This window comes from Tachypleus tridentatus, chromosome 8, assembly GCF_004210375.1.
Source record: "Tachypleus tridentatus isolate NWPU-2018 chromosome 8, ASM421037v1, whole genome shotgun sequence".
Lineage (NCBI taxonomy): Eukaryota > Metazoa > Arthropoda > Merostomata > Xiphosura > Limulidae > Tachypleus > Tachypleus tridentatus.
Window position 1 is genome coordinate 13,292,436 of NC_134832.1, and position 27,622 is coordinate 13,320,057.

Consider the following 27,622-nt stretch of genomic DNA (forward strand, 5'->3'; position numbering starts at 1 on the left):
TTTTTTGTCAGGAAGTCCAGTTCAAATGTTTATTTCAGATCAGAGAAATCTGTACAATGTCTTAAAGCACATAATAATTTCTAGTGAACATCACATTTAGAATAAAATTCTGAAACATATTAGTACACAAGTCATTAAAGCATGCTCACCGACATTATTTTAAAAAAAAATATTACCGTGTAAATATTTATTCTAATGCTATTCAAAACCATTTAGGGCAAATTCTAAAGACTACTCATTTCATCATATTCAATCCTTTCAAATTTTTTTTAAAGTTTCATCGAAATCACGAATGAAAGATAGTAACTAGTGTTCTAAAAAGTGATTCTTGCTTGTTTAATGAATAAATTTATATTGTACATAAAAAATGAGTTACATAATATGAAACAGACAAGGCTCTCTTCAGAGTTGGTAAATAGAATCATTTAAAATAAAGTTTGAAGTTGTCTATTAAATAGAAGGATGTTGTATCAGTTTCTGCAAAGCAGATAGAAATTTTAAAAACACGTCATAACGATGACGTAACTTCATGGATAACGTCTACACTACCTACACGTATAGGTAGTTGACGTAACTCCGATGATCCACTTTGGTGAGATTGGTCTTGGTTTTGGGCGCCATCTATTGATTCTGAAACAAATCTTCTGCATTTCGGACATCTGTCCAGTGTCGGAGACGACACCGAAGAAGACTTACGACGTGTTCTTCTATTTTTGTCAAAATCTGTATTCTCCCGTGTTTTATTCAGGTTTTGTTCATATTCACTCAGGACAAGGTATTTTTCTTCTTTGTTACATGATGTAATAGATTCGTCAGCAAAATCTTCCCAGATGTTGTCTAGCATTGCCTCTTCAGAAATACAGCTGAGCTCTTGCCTACGAAGATCCGTATAGTTACCAACTGTCATGCTTCTCTGTTGAAGACGAGATAGAGGTGGATTTCTACCGTAAACAAAGTCTTGTGACAGCGACCTTCGAATGAATGTTCGACTCATACAAGCATCAGAACGCCGCCTAACGTGACTCAAAACACTAGTTTTCCCTTTCTTTGTCCGACGTTTATGAAGATCAATAAGAAATAATGACATACTACCAACAAACGTAAAAGCTGCTGAGAAATAAAAACCTGTTTTCCCGTCATACAGGTCATTTAGGTAACCTAGATAGAAAATAAGGGAGATATTTTAATAAATCCTAACTTCAAGATCAACATTACAAAACTAGTAATTAATATTAGTTTCATTATGTCTATATATACGTAGTTTATCGTTTAAAAATGTGGTTATATGTAGCTATAATGATATTTCAAATCAAACAGGATACATGTAATATAAATCGCACAGGATAAATGTAACAGACTGACTCGATGAGTTGTCGTGCTTTATAGCGAAATAGTTAAATCTATTTTTACTAAATTTAATATGAATGTGTACAGAACATTAATCAATTACGAGTAACATTATTAAATAATTGAACTACCAACTACGCAATAGTGTTAGTAAAATTACAATTAAGGGTAACAGACGTTTTGATAATAAACTGACGCCAAACATCTCGAATGTGAATTTTTTTTTTTTTTCTGTAAAATGAAGAAGATCAGTTTGAGCATTTACGTAACATACACAAAGAACTCTAGTTTGTCTCCATGTGATTTTAATGTAAATCTGATCTGGCTTCTACTTATTAGACTTAAAAGATAATTTATTTTCATTAAATATAGGAAACGTTTAAAATACTGATTAAAACAGTTTGTTTCTGAATTTCGCGCAAAGCTACACGAAGTCTATCTGCGACAGCCATCCCTAATTTAGCAGTGTAAGACTAGAAGGAGAGCAGCTAGTCATCATCATCCACCGCCAACTCTTGGGTTACTCTTTTACCAACGTATTCGTGGGATTGACCGTGAATTTATAACGCCTCCACGGCTGAAAGGGTGAGCATGTTTGGTATAACGGGAATTCGAACCCATGACCCTTGGATTACGAGTCGAGCGCCTTAACTACCTGGCCATTCCAGGCTACTCACATTGAAAGAATCGCATTAGATCTCTAACTGCCTTTATTCAAACTTTGTGACTGATAATCACTCTGTTTATAAAGTTTGTTTTATTTGGAGTCGAATATTTGATGGCAAAGTACTTCCTTGGTGACTTTTATAGAGTTTAAATTATTCCATCATCTGTTAAAGCTAGTGCAATATTAACATGCAAATAGAAAAAAGAATCTTAGTGTATAATTATCAAAAAGACAGAAATGGTAACGTGCATTTGAAACAAATGAAAACATTAGATTATGGGTATCTGGTAGTAATATAGTTTAAAGGTTATATAATCCACTTAACGACTTTAACAATTCTTCTTAGATAATAACGCTGGGGCAGAATTTGGCTTAAAATAAAATATTATTCTTAAAAATAACAGCGTTTTAAGTAACAATACCATGTGTAAATGGGGAAAGAGTATATTTGTTATTGAAGTTATGACTTTTACGCCATATTCTTTATATATGATTGTTTCTGTAGTTCAAAGGGTTATACTGTTTAACTTTGATGAACTGTTGATGAGAGTAAAGCGAACTGAGTTCTTTTGATCTTTTATTTATATATTAATATAGATTCAAGACATCATAAGTTTAAGAATAATATTTTTTTATTTTAATTATTTTTCTTGTTTTGTGTTAAGCTTGTGTAGTAATTGTGTGATTTAAGACTTACGTAAATTTGGTTATTGTATTATAAAAAAGAATCGATGTTCATGTTAGTACGCACTGCTGAGATCATATAAAGTGACAGTATTAAAACAAAAACAAGCAGATGCATGCATCAGTATATATATATATATGAATGGAAAATATATTGGCAATATAAACATATATCAAAATAATAACAACAACCTGTTAAAGGAATTCCAACAAAATGGGGAATAGCTTGACAGCACTGTAGAAAACTCCAGGCTTTAGCAAAGTTCCTGGCTCGTACCTTGTCAAATATGTACATCTTGAGGGAATAACAGTAGCCTCCGTAGAAGATTCCATACACCCACACAGAAAGAACGTAGCCGTAGTAATTTTGGAGAGCAGTAAAGGCGACTAGAGATGCGCTGATTATGAATGATGAGGCTTGACACAAATACTGTGGTGCTATCATACACTGCATGCTTTTCTTTACAACAATAAGGCCAAATGCCCCACTGCCTAAAATAAAAGCTAAGCCTAAATATACTTGTAGCAGAAGAAGTAACTTGTAGTCCAAACCTCCTGTCTTTCCATGATACGTCTGTATGGATATAAGAATACGATAAAACTAATTTATGTAAAATGTTATAAGCACTATGCCGCACGGTCAAGAGAAATGTATTTTATTGTTATTTTTCAATTTACGTATTCGATATTGTATAACAAGAAATAACAGTGATATTCGATTTCTCAACAGTCATAAAATGTTTTCAAGGTTTAGAAGTTCGCAATAGATGGCAGCACATATCAAAAGGGATGAATAGAAATATATATTTTAGAAACAAAAGGTTTGTAAAATACGTGATTAACTGGATGCAACATATAGAAACATTTTACACAAGCATCCATCCAGTAAGTATAGATCAGTAAATAGTTATAGAAAAGATATATATATATATATATATATAATTGATTTATTTTATTTTTCTAAAAGAACTACAAATACTTTTTATACAACATTCTCTGTCATATGATTTGGGTTTGCTGGTTCTAAGTTCATCTATAAACAGAATTATATTTATGACGTTTTTAATGAAAGAAATGTCTGTAGGATGTTGAACTTGTAATTGGAAATGCTTTTGAGTACCACTTCTATCATGATAAACAAAATATACTGCTAAAATAGTGGGATGATGAAATGTGTGTTTTCTTATAGCAAAGCCACATCGGGCTATCTGCTGTGTTCACCAAGGGGAATCGAGCCCCTGATTTTAGCGTTTTAAATCCGAAGACTTACCGCTGTTCCATGCAGGGAAGAGAGATGATGGATTACAAATACTTCTAAACATAAATATTGACTTTATAGGATCTTTGGGTTTATCTACTAGAAAACATTGCTAATCATAGTTTACTCACTAGTAAAATAATGGGTGTATGGACTCCAAATGCAGTTAAACTGGTACCAAAGATTAAGATCTGAACTGTTCTCGATTTTAAAATTCCAAAATCAAAGAAATGTGGTTTTTCTATAGACGTTTTTTTATCTTTAACCCGTGATCGTTTCTGCAGACTCTTCAGATGTAGAATGGCTCTTCTCTGAGGATGGTATAAAGATGCAGGGCGGTAGAAAATGCCCAACAAAAAACACGTAAAGACGATTCCCGTAATGGTCTGAAGCCCAAGCCTCCAGCCGATAGTTCTATAAGGAAAACAAATTTAATAACTAACAAAATGGTATCAGTAGGTAACAAGATGTTGTGTGACAGTAGTAACAAAACCAAGCATGAAATTAGCACAGAAAGTTCTCTATATATGAAGATCTGCTTTTCTAGTAACAGAATCGTATACATATATATCAGAGTAATTTCCATGAAAAACAAGAAAACATTTGAAAATACAACATGGATTTTTTAAAAATAAACTAATAGCGTCTGTAAATAGTATAACCGTTTAGAAAGGGAAGAGTATGTGTAAAATTAATTTTGGTAAATAATAGAATCCTTTCATATGTAAACATTATTTATATAGCTATTTCGTTTATTTAGGTGTTTAGTACTATAAACATTTAGCACAGGTTTATATTGGGTATCTGTGAATAGCTTCACGGTGAATATTTTAGATTAATGCTTTCATAAAGACAAGATTTGATAAATTATATTAAACTGTAACCTAAACATCATTTCCTTGTTTAATGTTAGTGATGAATTATGTGAACATTACGTAGGCTATAAAGTAAACTTCTGCTTCTCCTTACCTTATACTCTCACTAAGTACAATGGGCATTACTATGATTCCGAAGCCTGTACCACAGGAAATCAAGATCTCCACTAACGGTCGCCTTCTTTTGAAGTACTGTCCAACCATTAGTGTAGTCGCATCCCTAGTCAAACTAATACCGCAGCTTATTATTATCCCGTAACTAAGGAACAGCTGATGGAACTGGGTAGTAAATGATGTAAACAGGTAGCCGAGGGCTGTAACAAGACCCCAATAATTGTTGTAAGTCGGGTACTCGTTTTCCGACAGATCGCCACAACAACAGGTGAAAGAAGAAGGGCTACACCAGTAGAAAGCGCTCCGAGACATACTGAAGAAAACGAAAACAAATTTAAGATGAATAATGTTTTTGTACTTTTTAGGAACAATATAGATGTATAATTAGATAACTGTACAAACAAATATATATATATATGTATATTTAACTATAACTTTTTATGGTATAGACATATTTAACACGTCTTTAAGATGATAATGAGTGTTTGTTTATTTTAATACAAATCTGCAGCGTTATGTCCGCTGAGGGGAATCAGACCCCAGAGTTTAACGTCGTAAGTACGTAAACTTATGGAATCGATAGTAACTGAGTTATTCTCTAACTTGTTTATACAGCTGGTAACTAACAAACGAGGTTCTTAAATTTCTGAAGCTAAACGTTTATCTGACATATTTAACGTGTTGTTGTTTGATACACTAATCTCAAAACTGACTTTAATCCTGAACACGCGTCGAAAAGGAGAAGAAAACGCTGTACTCTCTATGGAACCACGTGTTACCACGGAGTATCTTTTTTCTTAAGCTTTAATTTTTCCTGTATGTAATTTGGTTGAATGGGAAACAAAAATGGGCATTAGGAGGTTGGATAGAAATTCAAAGAGCAAACAAGTCTGTGTACTGATTTTATAAACACAAACGTAAGATAGTTTTTGTTATTCAAAATCCGATATCTATACTTTTTGCTAGTTAGTCACCTAAAATTAAATCTGTCCGTAATAAATAATTGATATTTCATTGAAATGCCATTCTGAAAATTTCTATTAATGTTTCAGATATTCTCTAAGTTGTATTACAGAGTTTAGAGCATATTTGTCGTTACAGTGAAAATATGTAATAACTTTGATTAACTGAATTTCGATCACTCAACATTATACATATTTATTATGTAATTTTGTTACAGAATTTCGTATTTTCACTAGTTTTTGATATACAATTATTGCTTGATGGCGTTAGGATTCAAACTTAAAATAAACAACAACAACAAAAACTATTAATCTGTGATGAAGAGAAATCCCACTTGTAGAGAAAAATATATATGTAAAAATTTTCTCAATCCAAACCAGCCGTTTTTACATATATATTTTAACAAAAACTATTAAAATAGTTTGTGTATATAGTTTGTTAGCAATGTTTTTCTTTATATTTCCTTTTCAGTGAAGTTTTCACTCGAAGTTAATCTAAGCATTCATTGATCAAAGAAAACGTTTGGTCTTATAAACTAATATTATTCCATGGGTTTATTGTCCTTTGGAATTTCAAAATATTAAAGTTATTGAAGTTTAAAATATTTTTACATCATCTTACGTTAAAAGAAATTATTACTAATTTTCGTGTCTTTAGCTAACTAGTTTGGTTTGAATTTTGCGTAAAGACAGACGAGGGCTTTCCGCGCTAGCCTTCCCTATTTTTAATAGTGTCAAACTAAAGGGAAGGTAGTTAGTTATCGGTACTCACTACCAACTCTTTAGCTACTCTTTTACAAACAAATAGTGGGATTGTAATGTCTACACAACTGAAAGAGCGAGCACATTTTGTAGGTCGAGAACTGATTCGAACCCACGACTCTCAGCTAAAACCATTAATGAGTATTGTTGAGGGAAAATTTTTGTTGTTGTTGTAAGCAAAACAACAACAACACAGTTAGCCATGTGCCTAACACACGGATCGAAATAAAATTTTAGCTTTATAAACCCTCAAACGTAACACTGAACCACCTAGTCTAATAGTAAAATATTTATTTTTGTCGATTTTAGTCGTATTTCTATTTAACATAACAACTCGATGTAAATAAGCAGGTATTTAAGAACTGGGAAATCAATATTATAACAAGATAATTATTACCACGTCCATAGTTTTAAATAACTTTATAAGCATGACTGAAATCAAACAAATTAAGACATATTTCACTGAAGATAATTAAGTATTAATGGTTAACATCACACATAAAGTTACTAAATTACAACGAGATAGAATCATTATTAAAGTTAAAAAGAATTACGACTACAGTATCAGTTAAACTATAAATGGAATGGAACATTGTAAACTCGTCTTGATTTCAATAACTAGTCAGTTCTCTCACTGCAGAGATAGAGCTTGATTTGTTTCATATGAATAAGTAAAGTAAAGATGAAATATTAACATCTCCTGACAATAATACTAGTATATACTTGTGCGTGTGTGCACATGAGTTAATCTATATATTAAAGGCTTAGCACAATACGTTTGTTTTTCTTTTGTCCCATAAAAAATAACATTAAAAGTATGAATCTCTCCTGTATACCAAACATCGTATTTAAACTACTAAGAAAGGGTCGTATACATTCATTTAAATAATGGCTGTTTTTCATTGTCGTTGCCACTTAATTCTATTGTTGAATCTTGAATTGATAGATATTTCTAATTTCCGTTTCCGTACAAATTAATCATTCTAATGAGCGTCAGTGACATCACTACAACAGCTAATGCAACATGCATGAAATGGACCCACCGTTCAACAAACGCGAGTGTTCACATGAAGATCGAAACGGTTAAATAAACCTACATTTCTATATTGTAGCAAAACGTATATCTATAGAGTGCAACCAGGTTACATTTAACAGACTTCGTAGTCATTATTTTCTCAACTGACCAATGTTTGAGCTACTCTTATTAATTCTATCTATTTGTCTGTCTATCACTCTATATAAAATTAATCGATTGTTTTACAATCTTATCCAGAATAAAGGAGATCATCCTTCAAAAGCAATGCAAACAAAGTTGTTTCGTACACAATATGAATTTCTTCACTGTCATATACAGAGCAGTTCAACACTTATGAAAACATTCAAAGTATATTCGAAAGCAAACATGAAGTTTTTTGTTCAATAAAAAAAGAATATGGAGAAAAATTTAAATCAAGATGAAGTATAAAATATAGCTGTTAAGATTTTTTTCTGAAATACGAACTAACGCACGAGTATATTACAGAGCTGTTCTTAAACCTTGCACCTTATAAACAGCGTCATGAAATACAATTTCGTCTTATCCTATCGCTTATCATAGATATTTAATTTCATAGTAGAAAGAGATAATGTACTGATGAAAACTATCTTTTTAATAGTAAGTTACATATCCAAATTTACTTTCTTACTAGTAACTAAAGTATCCAAAGTCGTTTTCTTACTATTAACTAATGTAATTTAAGTCGTCGTCTTACTAGTAACGACTGTAATTAAAACCGTCTTCTTATTAGTATCTTACTGGTTTCGAAGACGTCCTCTTACTTGTAACTTTTTTACCTAAGACTGCCTTCTCATTAATAAATAATGTACCTGAAGCAAACTTCTTATTAGTTAGTAATGTATCTAATGCTGCATTTTTATTAATAAGTACCTAAAACCGCCTTCTCACTAGTAAGTAATGTTTTTAAAGCTGCTTTCTTGGTAGTTAGTAATGTACCTAAAACAGGCTTCTTGAATCCACTTTCTTACCAGTAAATAATGTAACTAAACCCGCTTTCTTATTAATAAATAATATTCCTCATACCATGTTATTTATAATAGAAAGTTTTTATATACGATGAGTACTCTAAAAAGTAATCGTAATAATGAAAACAACAATAACTATGTTACAAAAAAAAATTGAAAACGTAACCTCACAAACTAATATGATTTATTTTCCTTCAATAACAGACGAAGACGATATTAATATGATAAATTCAATAAATATTAATAAAGGACCAGGAATTGATGGTATGTAATTAAGGTATATAAAATCACGTATTAATGTATTAGCAAATATTATAACATGCCTATCAAATTCAATCTAAGAAAAACAAAAAAAACTATCTTATAGACATAAAATATCAATTATAAAGCATATTTGCAAACAATAAAAACGTTTTCGATACTTTATATATCAATTTTTATTTTACTTGTAATTAGAAAATAATGGAAAGGTGTGTATACAATAAAATGTTGAATTTTGTTGAAAAACAACACATTATAATAAAATGCCAATGTGGATTTATTGAAAGTAAAAGTATCACACTACTATTAGAATTTTTTTGAAACAATATAATGTACAGTAGATCAAAATAAAAAGTACTCGTTTTATTTCTTGATTTAAGTAAAGCTTTTGATACATTAAACCATAAAGTCTGCTGGATAAACTACACATGATTGGTATAAGGGGAAGTTACATCACTGTTTTATGAATTACTTGAATTATAAAGTTGCAATAACAAAAACTGGAGAAATAATAAGTGATCTAATGACTATAATATATAACAAGGTTATATTTTGAGTCCACTATTATTTAATTTGTATGTTAATGATATTTTAAATTTAGGTTTAAATAGTATAATATCAGTATGGAGATGATACAGCTTTATCTGTAATTCACATTGACGTGGAAGATGATAAAGAAATGTTATTGGTTGTTTTCTATAAATCAAAGTATTGTCTTAATATATATGAAATCTATGTGAATACTGATAAAACAAAAACTATGATAGATGACTCTCAATATATAAATATTATTAACAAACTTGTTTGTGATGAAGGTGTTATAGTATTAGAGGATATTATGTTTTTGTGTTATATTCAGTAAGTTGCTAATTCCAAGTATATATTATATAAAATGATGATTAATATAGACTTGGGTTTTGTTTATTTATATTTACTAATAAATGTTGAAGATTATGGTCATAGTGACGAACGAGAATTCCACAAATACACTAACTATGTCTTGTGGAAACCCCTTTATTTGGTATGTTTAATATTTCATTGATATTTACATACTGTATGTGACAAAAATAAGTCTAAAATAATAATGAAAAAAAAACCCACCGAAGTCGTTTCCTTATTACTGAGTAATGTACCTAATGAAGCCTTTTCACTCGTAAGTATATCTAAAGCCGCTTACTTATTAATATCCTTAAACTTCTACTTCTTACTAGTAAGTAATATACCTAAAACCACCTTGTTATTAATAAGTTATATCCCTAAGACCGACTTCTTACTAGGAAGTAAGGTACCTAAAGCCGCATTTGTAATTGTAAGTAATATACACAAAAACCATCTTTTAACTAGTACTTAACATACCTAAAACCTACTTATTACTATTAAGTAATGCATCTAAATCCCTTTTATTGCTAATCACTAATGTACCTAAAATCGTTTTCCTATTAATATACTAGTATCTAATTAACCCCAAAGTTGTCTACTTACTCCTAACTAATGCACCTAAAGCAATCTTATCTCTAGTAAGTAATGTACTTAAAGTCGCCTTCTTTCTAGTAACTAATATATCTAAAACTGCTTCTCTTACTATAAAGTTATATAAACCTGTCTTTTTACTAGTAGGTAATGTAGCTAGAGCTGTCTTCTTAGTAGTAACTAATATACCTAAAACCGCCTTTTTACAAATATACTACTGATCTACTTAAAGCCGCCTTTTTACTAGTAGGTAAAGCACGTAAAATCGCCCTCTTGCTGGTAATTAATATACTTAAAGTCAGCTTCTTACTAGCAATAAAAAATAATATAAAACTTTAAATAGGTTTTTATGACAACTAATTCATCACCAAAAATTGCATAAAGAACTGTATAAACATATTGTTATTTGATCAAGCTTTGGTCAAAACTAAGAAATAGGAGCAAAACAAACAAAACGTTTTTAAATATAAAAACGTACCAATGAATAACTACTATAAAATTCTGAAAGGTTTAAATATGCCTCAAAAGTCACTCACACATGACCGTTGTTTTATCTTTAAATGTAAAAATAAAAAAATTGAAAATTTACTGCTAATTTGATGTTAAGTGGAGAGAAAAACATATTAATAAATAGATAATAATACAATCATGATGCATATACACAATCACGAGTATGAGATCAAGTCAACAACAACAAAAAATAATTGAGCTATGAGCTAATGTAATGTTATTTTATTTTAACTTCTTGTCCAAAAGTGTGTTGAACTAAGTCTACATAAAACCTTCAAGTGTTTTCTTAATCAGGAGAATATGTTTATAACTGAGTTTGAGAATTAGCTTAGAAAGAACTTTTAACCACATTTAGAGTTATTTATGCTTTCTGAACCTTATATAATCAAAGAAATGATGGATTGATAGTTCTAACCTCTCGAGTATTTTGATGAACCCGTCATGAAAGTTCATAAAGCCAATGCGTGGCTGAAATAGTGACAGAACAGGGTGTTAGCGTGCCTGTTTGTTTTCCTCGAACTTAGTTTGTGGCGCCACGGGTGGCTAATGCTTGTGCATGATGGCTCGATCTCCTTCTGCCTCGTTCTGAATACAAAAAAAAAGAAGAGAGAAAAAAGAAAGAAAAACGAAATAATAAGACTCGAATACAGCTAGTATCAGTTTCAAAGTTAAAACATGCTATCTTTCTTGTTTCTTCACTCTTTATTGATGACGTATCTCTTGATGGTAATGATTAAGTTATTTTCACTATATGCATTCCTGTATGGTAAAAAAGACTCATCCCTATTCAGTGGCTTCAAGATAGGTTTCTGTAGGGCAATGTGTTTTGTGTTATAGATCTATATAATTGCACGCAAGTGACTTCACATCATAATGCGAAACGAGATGCTAAAGATCAAATTACGTTTTCCAAAGTTAGCAGTAAAGACTTTCTACGTCATAAATTCATAGATGAAAAATGAAGATTAAAAATTTAAAGATATTTAATCCGTTGCTTCCTCAATTTTATAAATTATTAGCTCACACAATAATAACTTATCTATCAATATAGAGGCTCCAGAGGTCTGCTTAAATAATTTCTGATCAAAATAACAAGTATTTACAATATACATCATAAATAACATCCGTTCAAACTCGCTACAACAATAAAACTTTCTAAATATTCTTTATTATGTGGTTTGAAATTTCGTCTTATTACTTAACATGCTGAAGCACGCGTGCTTTGTCAGGATTTTGAAATTAAGAAAGAATGCGAAGGTGAATGTTATGATAAATAATATAAGAATCCTACCTTTCATACAGTTTGTTTATAACATAAAATATTATTACACTATTCATCATTACCTCACTAAAATGTTTATAGAAGCTTTAATAACTCAATATGCATACACTATCCGATAATGAGGGTGACTTTGCAGTAAGAGGTAGCGACCGAAGGCAAGGATGCTTTTCTTACCCGCTTTCAACGCCCAGTTCTTAATGTTCTTCCACAGTGTCAAACGTGATTAATTTATTGACAGTCATTGGCCGCAGTAGTGTGTTACGGGCTGAAAGTGAAATGTCATAAATCAAAGTAGGAAGTGTATATAACTCAGGAAACGGCCCTTCGTAACAACCTTATGGTGCTCTTGGAGTAGCAATTTCAGCTGAGTTCATGTAATATTGCAATAGTAGAGGCAATTTTTCGTTGCATTCCTCCATATTGCATTTTTCTGATATTTATGAAACGTTTAGGCTCCCCTCTCTCTACTGTATGCATGTTGTTCTATAGAAAATATGCTGAAGTACTTATTATTTATCCGAGTTATGAACTTAAAAAGATGTGTGGATAGATGTTATGATAAATAATATAAGAATCCTAACTTTCTCACGATTTAGTTATAACACATTATTACAGTATTCATTATTACCTCACCAAAGGTTTTGTACAGGCTTCAAGAACTCGTTACCGTTTCAAGTGATTAATTAATTGAAAGTAATTTGCTTCATAAGTGTGTGCTTGTGTATGCCCTCTTTCCATACTGTGTGTATGTTTTTTAAAGAAAATTTAATGAAGTTTTTTTATTTTTGAGTAATTTTTGATGGCGACAAGGCGACATCTATCAATGCAGTTAATGTTAACTAATATAATACATAGTCAGTAACAACAATACTGAAGACGGAGGGATTATAAACCTCTAATAAGATGCCCCTCATTCCAAGCTATCATCTCACAAAGTCTGGTCGAGATTGGCTCAGCGACCTAGCAGACGTTATGAAACGGACAAACAGACAGACACACAGATAAAAAACAACTTTATATATATATATACAAGATTAACTAGAAATACTGACAAGATATAAATATTACGTTTTTCAGGTTATTGTTTGTTTGTTTTTGAATTTCGCACAAAGCTACTCGAGGATTATCTGCGCTAGCCGTCCCTAATTTAGCAATGTAAGACTAGAGGGAAGGCAGCTAGTCATCACCACCCAACGCCAACTTTTGGGCTACTCTTTTACTAACGAATAGTGGGATTGGTCGTAACATTATAACGCCCCCCACGGCTGAAAGGGCGAGCATGTTTGGCGCAATGGGGATGCGAACCCACGACCCTCAGATTACGAGTCGCACGCCTTAACACGCTTGGCCATGCCGGTCCTTTTGAGGTTATTCTAACGTGTTATAAATTACATAATTTTTTAAAAATCTATGCATTCTTCGTAAAAAAAAATGGCAAAGTCTGTTAGAAAGTTTGTCGTCCTATAAAACTGCTAATATGGATCAATTTAATGTTTCAAAGATAAAAAAACCAAAACGTAACTCATCATGTTTCAGCAGTAACTAAAAGCGTGCTTCCGTTCCTATTTGTTTGAGGTTAACATAAATGTTCCCTAACCTATGACCTCAGTTTTCAATTTTTTGCTCTAAAATACTATAAACAACTAATGTGCAAAAGAGTTAATTACTAGTTTTAAGTTTAATTTCTTTTTTCTAACCTTTGTATCTATGCTCTATAAAATTAGTAATAATTTATTTGAAAAATATAATTGGGCTTACTTCGGCATAAACTTGAAAATAAAATAACGATTTTGTTCTTTTTTTGTTAGACGAATTATTATCAAAGTAAAGACTATTTATTAACTGTTGTTGTTTACCAAAAACACAATCAAGTGAAACATCTAACCTAAGAAATTCAGTCCTGCTGGCTCGGCATGGACAGGTGGTTACAACCTTCGCTTTTCAATATGTAGTAAAGTGAAACTGACAGTAAAACTCGACTTTGTTTCAGATATTTTCAATAAAAAAGGCCCGGCATGGCCAGGTGGGTTAAGGCATTCGACTCGTAATCCAAGGATCGCGGGTTCGAATTCCCTTCACAACAAACATGCTCGCCATTACGGCCTTGGGGGCGTTAAATTGATAGAGTCAATTCTACTATTCTTTGGTAAATGGGGTAGCCCAAGAATTGGCGGTGGGTGGTGATGACTGGCTGCCTTCCCTCTAGTCTTACACTGCTAAATTATGGACGGCTAGCGCAGATAGTCCTTGAGTAGTTTTGCGCGAAATTCAAAACAAACCAAACAAATTTGCTTGGAAATCTGAATCTCCTTCGAGTGCAAATAAAACTATAGTTGTTTCTTAAACCACTTCTGATTTTATTCATATATCATGTCTTACTGTTTTAGACAAAACGAGCAAAAACTATAATTTAAAATACACAACATAACTTAAAATAACGCCACTGTAAATTATGACAAAATAAAAAACATTTTTGACTTGAACATTGAGGAGAGAGAATTGCATAATTTCGATTAGAAATTAATATGATTAATAATTACAATACTCACTAGGGAGTGGTTGAAATGAAAGAGGAATTTTGTACAAGTAAGTTAACAGTTTAAAACTGTTATTGAAATACACAAAAAGAGGTACAGTACACTCAATGGCTGAAACGATTTATTGAAAAACTTTTGTAAATAAGATGTTATAGTGTATTTTATTTGTTTTCGTGGATGTGACTGAAGCACCCTAGATTTTTAAAATTAATTTTTCACCAGAAGATTGCACTCACTTTTTTAGAGTGGCAGTTTTGTATGAAGTAATTAGTGTTTATGTTATTACTTTAGCCTAGTTTTCTCAAACCTCAGACAACTCCTCCTCAGATCGTATACTTTGTTTATCGTTCAGGTCTCCATCACTAACTTTTGTTCATCTATTTCAAATCCCAAGGAAGAAAGTTTTATCATCTCTCGACATCGTTTGACGATTGTGGGGCAAAATATAATATATTCTTGCAATTAAGACGTTGTAAGGAAAAGGAAACTTGTAATTTAATGGACATACGATAGCAAATCTTCATGCTAGATAACGCTATGCATACTTCCACTTAAGTCGGTGTCTGGTGCTTAGAAAAAGACTTTCTATTAACCAATCTCACACTTTACTACTAATATTAAAATCTAGGTTTATAAATCAGCGACACCTAGTGACTTGTGGACGTCGGATGCCTGTGTTTCAATTGATTAAATATGTTGATGAACAGTATGTTTTTGTTGTTTTCATTTAGTGCTGTAATGAATTTTGTATTTGTCCAAACTAACTTACAAATAATATATAATTAAATTATAATTTCTATGAAGAATTGTGTTCCTAAATCTGACATTTTGAACAAAAGGGCGCAAAAAATATTATTTCAATGTTTCTCTACTTCGACAAAAACATAATCAAACTACTGATGGGCTACAATAGTATGATAATTAATTTTTATCTCACCGCAGTACAGAGAGTTTAGTATCCTATACTGAATTGATCTTGAATAAGTCAATGAAGAAGTCACGTTACAGTCATAGCTAATATAAAGTTACGCTGGAACAGATTATATTAGAAATACGTTTCGACATTGTTTAGCGCTGCATACGTAGTGTGAAGCCACCAAATGTCCACATTTGAGAAGGGTATTGTAAGAGCCCTTTACGTTCAAATAATAAAAATATGTCCAGATGTTATGCAACATGTGAGAGTCAACTAACACAAAAGCTAATAGCAAATTATGACAACAATGTGCTACATTGTTATAAGGATCTCTATCCAGAAAAGCCACACAAGGTCCGTGTACATAAGCTTTCACGACATATTCATCAACTGCCGGATAGCTTGATCAACCGAGAATGAAAGGGGTGTATTGATAATCCATATGAAGACATATCTGTGTGATTGGAATGTTATAATAGGCACTGGGAATTAATATTCTTGTACAATAAAAATATAAAAAAAACTGCAGAGAAAAGCGGCGAATGTTTGACATGACAGCCTTACGACGGAGATATTTATAGCAGAAACTGTGGTACATGGCCATTGTAACGATTGTGTATTACCGAAGTTTGTTAGGCTCCAAAATCGTTTCAATATAATGTTCACAACTGTTTTATGAGAACAGGAGCTTTATGAATTTTTATTTTAACAAGAGCTTTAAAAGATCGCTTACAGAACTGTGCTTTTATAGACATGTTTTTATGAACGTAAGTCTCATAAGCTCACAGTTCAAAGTCAACATTGTGACTATACATATTTTGCATATAACTTTGTTGTTCACCTAGTAGGGGTATACTTAGTAACATACTAAAATGCAAGGGATCATATAGAATATCCACATACGAGGTTCCCAATTAAAGGTTATTTTCGATACGAGGCGAATGTTAAACTATAGAGTTCCAGATTTATCTTTAAAGTCACATTAAAGAAGGAGAGAAGCAAAAACTTTCAAATAATTCAAATAAGAAATTATACTCCACAACAATATCCACTGTAACCATAGATCACGTTAGAGGGTGATAATTCTCGAAGTCTATCAAATATTGCCACTTATACTGTGTACATTTTATCCGTACCGCCTGTTATTTGCCATTTACATAAAAAATAAAGAAATAACAGTATACTTGGTTAACAATAATAAAATAGATTAAATAACTGTAAATATGCTACTATCTGGTGTTTAAATGACAACTATAATATAAGAGTTACTTTACTACCAGTCTAGATGTTTACTTCCTAGGATAAACAACTTTTGTAAACCTGAAGATGACCTAACAAGGTCGAAACGTTCTTCTATACTTTACTTTAATTAGTTTTAATACCCATACCAACCGTCTTGAGAATACATTCTTACTTCAAGTACGGTTCTCGTCATCATGAATTATTTCACGCTCGTTATCCTCAGAAACGTTTAAACTTTTTATAGATTATCCATAAGGAGCGGGCAAAGAAACATGATTGATTATGATCACTTATTATTATTAATCTTCTTTGGCCTCTACATTTATTTATTGTACAAGTCTTGTCATATCTCCTGCTGACTACACCTGCATGAACGTTCTTGGAAGAATCTAACATTGAGATACGTTATCCAAAGTGGTAGTGGTATGGTGTTAAGTATACAGAAGTTTAACAATGTTGACAAACTCAGCTCATTGCGATAAATTGTTAGGTCTCTATTGTCAACATTAATATCCAAAATAAACAGACTCTGTACGGCTAAGTGAGGTCATGTTGCAGTTTCTTTAATAACTGATATGTTTACAAACTGTTCATTATCGATGGTATCTACACGTTATATTTATCTTTTATCAGTTCTTAGAGTGAGAAAATCATGAAATGAAATTGAATAAAACCGTTAATTGTTTGTGTAAAATACAAGAAGTACTCCATTGTAGTAACTGGTTGAATTAACAGCATTGTTGACGACATTTTTGTTGAATATTTTTGCACAACTCATGGGTTACAAGAGACTATGTAACTAACAGAAACATGGATTCACGAACAACTTGGTGCTTAAATAGTTAAGAAAAAAATGTGTTTAAAAAGTTAATGGATCCAAGTATTCTATTAGTAATTCTAGAGTATAAGTTATGTTAAAACGTTATTTTAGATTTCATGTAACTATTTTTCATTTACAAATGGCAAGGACTTTGTAACAACTTGTGAAAAAAAAACCCCGAAAATTTCGTGGCAGGTATTTAGTTTTTAAAGGAAGATGAACTTCCCGACTGGGGTGTTCAGGGATATTTGTATTCCCCTTCGCCCATCAACTTGTGGCACACAATAGAAGAATATAGTTGTGAATTCCAGTTTGGAATGTTAAACGAAAATGTGAGAATATATGAGTTTACATGTCATGTTGATTGGTTTTATTGCTCGATCGTCCTTTCGAGAAAGCACTCTTCATATGGTGTTTATACCTAACTGCCTCTCCTTGTTCCCTGTACAAAATACAAAGACAAGATCCAGTTTGTTTGTTTTCTATTTAAATAGTAGTACATGTAAAGATGTTTTGGCTTTTTAAGCTTATTGATACAAATAAGTGTGAACGTTTAAGGAGTATAAAAGCTAACCATCACAAGACGTCGAGAGACAATAACAGAATATTGTTGTTCTGCTACAATCAGTATAAACTTCGGAAACTATAACCGTGATTAACGCTTATTAATCGGGAAACTACAGATTTTTGACCATGGATGTTTATAGATTTCGAATATTATGAACCATTGAACTTTAGAAAATTAACTTTGAACTTAAGTATTTCTACGAGCCACATTAGATATCCATCTTCCTCTGTGAAAAGTAAACTTGCAAACCGCGTCAAACCAAACGAGAATAAGCTAGCTAGCATTCTTCTCAAGTGAAGTGTAGCTATATATCAACATAAAATTAATTCACTCGTCGTGGACCTGGATCGCCGATAAATTATTCAGTTTTAGAATAGATAGAAGACTGGATATTGTTTGTGAGTTTGTAAAATTTCTGTATATAAATAGTTATTTGTAATAACCGTTATTGTAAATTGTATTGTTGTTTATATATTAAAATATATTTCTGTTAAGAAAGAAAATTGTGTATATCAATCTTGTTGACAAATAACATAAATTTAATACATATCGACATTTAATTAACTTCTAAATTAAAATTAAAATTTCTGGATATTTGAAATCTTAGTACATAGTGTATGTAACATAATAAGTCGGAGACTTGTCCGAGATATATTATAATACGTAACAGTGGTGTCTTTACTTTATCAACAAACACATAGTACTGCCACTTTGCATATATATTCATGTAATTATGCCACTAATCAACATATACACATACAAGTAAATATGTTACGAAAAAACATACAATGGTATCACCAGTTTACCAACATACAAAGAGTAGTATTACTACTTTGCAAAGATACACATAATGGTTTCAATAATTTACCAATAGACACATTGTAACATCATTACTTTAACAATAGACACATTGTAACGTCATTACTTTGTCAATGATAGACACATAGTGTGGTGTTACTACTTTACTAATAGACAAATAGTTATATTTCTACTTTACATATAGGCAAGTAGTTGTGTTACTAAGCAATTGGAAGAAAGAGTGTTACTATTTTCAGAGTATCCCATAGCCGTGACTATGACAACTTGCAAAAATGAAAACAATCTAAAAATATATATCATTACTCAGAATTATGACACACACACATATATCCTACGCTCACAATAGAAATATTTAAAAATAATATAAACGTTACGACGACTATTTTCAAAGATAGACATACAATGGTGTTATAAGTATATTCAATGAGTAGTAAACACCAGTGTATTTCTAGACATAGGCTACAACACTACTACCATTATTTCCAAAGATATACAGAAATATACTATTATTTTCAAAGAATGACGTTCAACAGTATACCATTAGAAATAAATAAAGTATGATTTCACTACAAAATAAAATTGCAGATCGAGATAACAAAAACTATAATGAATATATATGAAATCAGCTATCTGATGTTGCTGACACTTTAAACATACATGATAATTATAATCCTAACCCAAAGTATTAAAAAAATCATACTCATAATACAAGACGACCTTTACTGTGAAATTGTATGGTATGATAATAAATATCGAACAAAAGTAACAAAATTGTATAAAGTATCTTACATAATGAAGGACTTACTCAGAAATATATGGAATATACATAAAATTGGAAATTTGAAAACGTACATAAAATAATGGTTGTTAATTGTTGCTTTGAGATATAATAAAAATATTATTTTTAAGTAAAAATCAGATCTTTACAAGAGCAATATATTACAAAATATATTTAGAAAAATCAGTTATTTAATGTTTATACACTACTTCGTTACATGATAGAATTACACACAAGTTTAAATATGCTGTTATTTCAACGTTATTGAAATTTAATAAAAATTTAAGAGGTAAATTATAAAATATTGCTTATTGATCTATATTTTATTATTTCACATCTTTAGACTAAATCTTTAGTAGATATTTAAAATAACTGTAATACTAATTGATTTATTAACTAATGATGTTAATATAGTAAGTTATTCTACTGATAACGGTTAGGAAATATGTTTTATTATGTATTGTGGTTAATTAGTCAGTTAGCGTTTATGATAAATTAGGGTTAAACACAGATTACATAAATAGTTGATTTATAAAAGGATTATAATCTATATCGATTTAATAATTAATTGAATATGTGATACCTTATACAATACTAATAATGATTAGGGATCTCATTTGGTACGAAACTTTGCATTATGGTTAACTGACAATTTAATGCTTATGATCAACTGGGAGCTCTAAGTCCTAAATTGTGTGATTATGTGATTGCCAATAATGTATTTTCAACTCTTGACTGAGAATGCCGCAAATATAAATTTTGTGGAAATTCGTTTTTTTTTTGTTATTTTCGAATTTATGTATAATATACTTAAAATAACTTCAAAGAACATAAATAATAAAACTGAACACACACATGAATACAATAATGATTTTATTAACTCGCAGCAGTATGTTTCTAGAGAGATAAACATGTAAAGATGATATTATTGTTAGAAAACGATTATCAGCAGTATACTTCTAGAGAGATAAACATGTAAAGATGATATTTTATTAGAGAACGACTACCAGCAGTATATTTTTAGAGAGATAAACATGTAACGATGATATTATTGTTAGAGAATGACTATCAGTCTTATACTTTTAGAGAGATAAACATGTAATGATGATATTATTGTTAGAAAACGACTATTAGCAGTGAAGAAGGTATAATTAAAAACAAGAGCATAACGGTAATAGCAGAAAACATGTTTAACATTCAGGAGTTTCCAAATTTACACATTTAGGTCTATAATGACAGAGCGTGTAAATTATGAAACGTCCAAAGGTTTAACATGTTGTTATGTTTTAGCGTGGTGATTTTATTATTATTATTATGGAATTCTATCTAAAAGCAGTTAACCCAAGAATGTTAAATTTATTGTTTTGGAATTTGCTTTCAAAAGTAACTGTTTCAGCTCCTTATTTTCACAAAAGAAATTTGAACAAATACCACAATTTACATATTTATGTTTAAGGTTACTACTTTAAATAGATATTACGATTTACATATTACGTTTAAGGTTATTAATTTTAGAAATACGAAGTATAAACGGAAATAGAAACTTTTATCATGTTGTGTTCGAGAAAGTTTATCGAAGATTTAATCTTTATAATTGTATAGACCATCCATTCCCTTATAGAGGACTACGTAGTCATTTTCATTTTGATTTCGATTATTGTCGATTTTGCTTTATTATTTATCATATTTTCTAAATATTCAGATATTATTTATATATAATAACAAATTCTCATAACTAAATTAAGTAACAGAATGAAGTTTACTTGGCTTAATTTTTCAGTAAGTAACATGAAAAACTAGCTTAACCTTTAAGATCTAATAGTGCAATAGACATTTTTCTTAGAAACTATATATTAAAAAATAAATTACACTGATGCTGTGATTACAAATGTAAAAATAAATCTATGGCCTTCGTGTGTAATTACAACAAAAGTGATAACATTAACATGTATTTCCATATAATGTTGTATACATTTTTTTTTGTAGCTTGACTAACTAAATACCTAAGACAAACTTTATGCTCCCTATAACTAACACATTTTTAGGAACATATTTTATCAAGTAGGAACTAAAATGAGATACATGGTCTGTGTATGCACGCACGAGCGTTGGTTCTTATGTGATTGTGAAACAGAAACAATTAAGTCATATTTATATAACTTGAAAGCTGAATTATAGCTTTAAATCTTTCACTATTCTTGTTTTTCCTTAAGGTTACAATTTTACTATTGTATTTAATCCTCAGTGTTTTCATGTTCAGTCTTATGTATTGTGATAATCAGCATTCAGCCTGATTCTTCTAATGTTGTTAAAACATCTCTCAAAAATTAGTGTTAATAGCAAATGGTTAAAACATAAAAATAAAAAGATTAATGCTTTTTAATCTATAAATATGCCTTTTAGCTTAGTAACTATGTGTTACAAGCTGTGAATATACCTTTGTAGTTTGTTAAATATGTGTTATAAGCTGTGAATATACCTTTGCAGCTTGGTTAATATTTGGTTTATAGAAAGTTTCAATACTGAATCAGAATAGTTTGGTATTTTGAGGCGAAAGATGCTCACGTGAACCAAGATGATATTTAGTATAAACCAATGTCTAGAACTTGGTAAAGCATGACGTAATTCTAGACGTAAAAACTGATTTTAACATAAGATATGAGCTAACGATACTTTGACTATATTTCCGACAAATGTTTACATTTAGAAAAAAAAAAAAAAAGACATGTGGTGGCCCAGCTAGTTCGTCAACCATGTAAGTATATACGACAAACGTACAGGAAACAGACATTTGTTCTGCTCTTAGCCGGGTTCGCTTATTTCACATTGAGACATCGTAGAAATGTGAACGGATCCTGATATTTTAGGATAAATTTAGTTTAAAGTTACAAAATCTGTAGTTAGACTCGATGTAAAATGTCGGCAAAGAACGTTCTATTTGTAGACTGGTTAGATGAGAGTCAAATTGGAACATACTGCCCCCTGTAATAAGGCCAAATGATAGCTAAAGTTGACAAAGTTAAGCGACATTAAAAACAACTTCAATTAAGGTAGGTGCTCTAGCTGAAAGCTTACATAAATGTCTTCATGTTACAAGTATGTCGAAATACGTAGTCGGATTGTGAAATTTTTTGAGTCTGTACGCGTACGACCTTCCTCAGTAAGTTTTAAATTACCTTTCTAGCGTTCAAATTTAGAAAAGTATATTGATTTTAAATTTATTATCAGTTATTTGTGTCTTGAATTTAACTACAAATTAGTAGTAAAATATAAAAGCCATATCAAAAAGTATTTTTCTGAGAAATCGATCTGGTCACTATACGTGAAAAAGCAGCGTATTTAATATACATATCAAAAAAGTGATTTTCACTCAAAAATAGTATTTTTTCTTACTGCAAAGCCACATGGGGCTATTTGCTGTTTCTAGCGAGGGGAATCGAACCCCTAATCTTAGCGTTGTAAATCCAAAGACTTACCACTGTCCCAGTGGGAGACTTGAAAAGGGACTATTCTTGACGAATAACAACATGATAGTTTGATGTCCCTACAACGTAAATTATGCCATTGAATTTGGATGTTACAAATACAAGCCGAGGGTCGCGGGTTCGGGTCACCGTCGCACCAAACATGCTCGCCCTTTCAGCCGTGGAGACATTATAATGTGACGGTCAATCCCACTCTTCGCTGGTAAAAAAGTAGCTCAAAACTTTGCGGTGGGTGGTGATGACTAGCTGCCTTCGCTCTAGTCTTACACTGCTTAATTAGAGATGGCTAGCGCAGATAACCCTCGTGTAGCTCTGCGCGAAATTCAAAACAAAACAAATGCAGGCGTTTAATATACCAAAACAATAAAGCCTTTTCATTTATTCAATTCATATTTAATGGACCCATATCTGTATTATAGACTGAAAGAGTTCAAAATAACCCTACTAAATTATACTCGATTTCTGTGCGGTAATATTATATTAGACATGTAAGGTCTATTTATCTGGCTACCTATATTTAACTGTTGTATATTCGAGGGATAATTAACTTTTCTACAATGTGTGAAAAATATGCCTAATCGCTAATATATATAGGCCCTGGACAAAACAAAATATCATATGCATTGGGTTACCGTGTGAATAGTCCAACTTCGGTTTGTCAATAGTGTAACATCATTCATAGATAAAGTTCGAGTTATTTAAGGAATGTTAAAGCAAGGAAGTGATAACACATTATTTTTAAAAGCATTTGATAATGAATCGTTAGTACCCAGATCTGATACTTCAGACAAGGAAGATGTCCGAGACTTTCACTTGGGAAACTAGTAAACATTTCTTGCAATGCAGTGCGTTGACGTATCGAAATACATTATTGCCGGCATTAAAAAATTGCTGCTTTAAAGGCAGATCCCGATATTTTAGAGTGTTCTTGAAGTGATAGTTGGTTTCTCTATATAAACCGAAAATGGAAAGTCTTTTTTTACCAACTGAAGAAGTTTCTCTGAAGAACTGAAAATTAAGATAGTAGAATGTCTTTCTAACTATTAGTTGTATTGTTACCACTACTGGTTTTGATCTTCTCATTATTTTAGTAACTGATAGAATTAACACTTTTCCCGTCAGCTAAATGTGAAGTTTAGTAACATGCTAGAACCTTCCTTTAAGTCTGAAACTGAAGTAATTTTTAGATAAGCTTACTTTTAGACACCACTTAATGATGTTCACTATGTATGCACATATACTCACTGGAGTGGGGTTTAACGCCTATTAAAATCTACACCTATTTCATTTTCTTTGTCCAACAGTTGTAAGTGTATTTGTTAATCAGTAAGAGTTTTCTCTTTTATCCTCCTGCTATTATAGTTATTCGGAAGAGAAAGCAAACATTTCCAATGACTATGTTCGAAACAAAACATAACATTGAGATAAAAAACAAAAGACTAAGACATTAATATTCTGTTTTTTCTTAGCCTGAAGATGACCTAAAAAGGTCGAAACGTTGTCCTCTCCTTATCAACAAAAGTGTTAATGCCCATATCAACTGTTCTGAGATACATTTTTATTTCAAGTGGGTTTCTCGTCATAAAGAAATCGATAATTTTTGTATCTTACAGCCATTCAGGAAATAATTTACTTGTAGTGGATTTAAATAATGTATAAAATCCACACATGCTGCAGCATGAGTAAGAAAATTAAAGTCATGATAAAAATACGTTTTATTGGCTCTAAAATACAGCGGTATGTCTCCGGATTACAACGCTAAAATCAGGGGTTTGATTCCCCTCGGTGGGCCGAGCAGATAGCTCGATGTGGCTTAGCTATAAGAAAAACACAAACACACACAGTATTTATTCGAATAATAAAAATTTCTACAAACCTGATATATATAAAGAAAGTTTAAAATATTAATTTTAATTAATTATTTTCAAATGTGTAAGCACCTTTGGAATGCTACTAATGTAAGCTACTTTCCTCAACCAATTTTCGAATCTATGATTTCCTACACTGGTAGAAAAATTATCTTAGTTTTAAATGCTTTTATGAATTATCATTATGGTATTCTAGTTGTATGCGAAGTTTTCTTGTTAAATGTTTATTGTTATATGAGCAGTGTTACGGTTTAGTTCCGTTTATAATCACAGTTTGTGCAAGAAAAATTCTTAAAGCAAATGGAAATAGAATGCGCTGAAATACTCTCAGTACAAGAGCGTTTCGGTTACAATTTGAAAATTCTACACTTAACGATCAATTCTAACAAGGGAGAACGAAAAAATTGTCAAATTAGTAAACGATGGATGGTAGTTCTTAAGATAGATCTGTTTCCTTATTTCTTTGTGTTCAAGTATACCACAAATATTATTATGGTACTGCTAAGGTAACAAAAATAATAGAAAACGTGTGCTACGATATCAGCGATGCAACATGCTGATGTGTTAGTGATACACCATAGGTGTTAAGATATTAGTGATGTAGCATACGTGTTACTGGTACACCACACACGATAAAATATTAAGAATAATATACCTACTAACACTGATATGACATACGTATTAAGATATTAAAGATGCAAGTTACGTGTTAACATTCGTTAGTGATAAATTAGAAAGTACGATATTAGCGATGCAAGATAAAGGCGCTAAGATATAAATAACGCAATAAACACCTTCATGTATTGTAGATGAAACGTTTTACTGGGATGTTAGCAATACACCACGAACAATAATATATTAGTAAACTACCATATATTGTACGAAGTTAAAAAGAACACTATGGCAGTATTACATTAGTAACACAGTGAATGTAGATATTCGAAGCAAATTTTATTAAATTAAGAAATCTGTTATTAAAACTCCTGTAGATGAATCTTTTAGTAAAATACACAGTAATAATGTATCAAATTGGTTAAATACAAAAAGCCAATATTAATTTCATTATATTATATTGCTAAGTTATTAGGAAGAATAAAATTATTTTAAAACTTAGTTCTAAAATTCATTTTAAATCGAGTTACATTATTTCTTTTCCAACTGTTTTAGTAAAGTATTTTAGAGATTAGTACGTGAAAACCCTTAGATGTTTTTTTAATATTTTTCAATATTAAATGTATATGTCTTTGTTTGCCCGGTTAATGAAGAGATGAATGTTTTTGTTTCGTAAAAATAAAATCTTCATTAAAGGCTTGTTGAAAGCTAAAAGTTAATCTTTTGGTAGCAACATAACTATTTACTAATTAATTGTAACATTCTAAAGACGCTACGATCAGTTTATTTTATTTTCTTACCTGCTGCTAAAGTACTGACGTCAGAATCAAACTGCTTTCTAATCTGGTATAGAAATATGCCATATGAAAAAAGTAATCCAATACTAAGTGCTTGAAGTACTATGGCGCACCCGCATATAACCCAGCCCCACCCGCCTTCCGGATAGTAGTGTTGGCGAATCGTAACCGCTTTGGGATCATTAGGAGACAGGTAAAGGTTAAGCCCAGGGATTTGACCATTGCCTTCAGGGACGTCTTCTTGTTCCCATGGGTCTGCAGCATGGGTTGCAAGCCCGAGATAGTTAACGGACTGGCGGCTGCTCTCCTTGTTTCGGAGACGTCCGGAACACCCCATTACACAGGCAACACTAGATGCTTGGTTGAGGCCGCTACTTGTAAAGTAGGGAGTTCTATGATCCACAGAAACAACAGATTTTGAACGAAATTTCCGTTTTTCCACTCGAGCTTGCATGTTGCCTTATTTCTGTTCTTTATCCATATATATAACTATAAAATCCTGTTAGAGAATACTTCTTTCTGGGTATCTGTCCTAGGTATGACTAAGTCTGATTATTTAAGTCAGCCGTCTTCATCATTCACATTGAAAGTAACTCTAGGCTCTGGCGCATCCTTCGCTGCGTGTCCCGACAGTAATCAAGTTTTACTACTCAACACTCTTTGCAACTGCTTTTAAACGGCTAAACGGAACGCAAAATCCCTGAGGGCGCTACGACGCCCTACTCCCTATTTTTTGAAAATAGCAGAACTTAGGTAAAAACAGCTCACTTATCAACTACCGTTTGAATATTTCGTCTAAATAAAACTTAAAAACATACATTTGTTTTTAATCACATTAAAATGCAAAATAATTTATTGAACATTTAACAATAAAATTTGCATAAAAATGTAATAAAGTTTACATTTAAACAGGATATCAGAGACACAGATACGTTATAATAAATATGTCTATGTAGTATTATGATG

The 27,622-nt window shown here is 31.3% G+C and overlaps 1 long non-coding RNA gene and 1 pseudogene across 2 annotated transcripts in view; one reads left to right on the forward strand and one right to left on the reverse strand.

Moving 5' to 3' along the window:
* Positions 1 to 27,318, reverse strand: LOC143258551 (monocarboxylate transporter 10-like; annotated as a pseudogene). Its single transcript, XR_013032351.1, has 5 exons — positions 26,660 to 27,318; positions 4,926 to 5,258; positions 4,088 to 4,370; positions 2,891 to 3,272; positions 1 to 1,158 (listed from the first exon to the last, which is right to left on the reverse strand). The product of XR_013032351.1 is annotated as a monocarboxylate transporter 10-like (transcript).
* Positions 22,681 to 27,622, forward strand: part of LOC143258552 (uncharacterized) — a 53,622-nt gene continuing 48,680 nt past the window's right edge. Inside the window, exon 1 of the long non-coding RNA XR_013032352.1 lies at positions 22,681 to 22,944. This is a non-coding gene — a long non-coding RNA (uncharacterized LOC143258552). The remainder of the gene's footprint in view (positions 22,945 to 27,622) is intronic.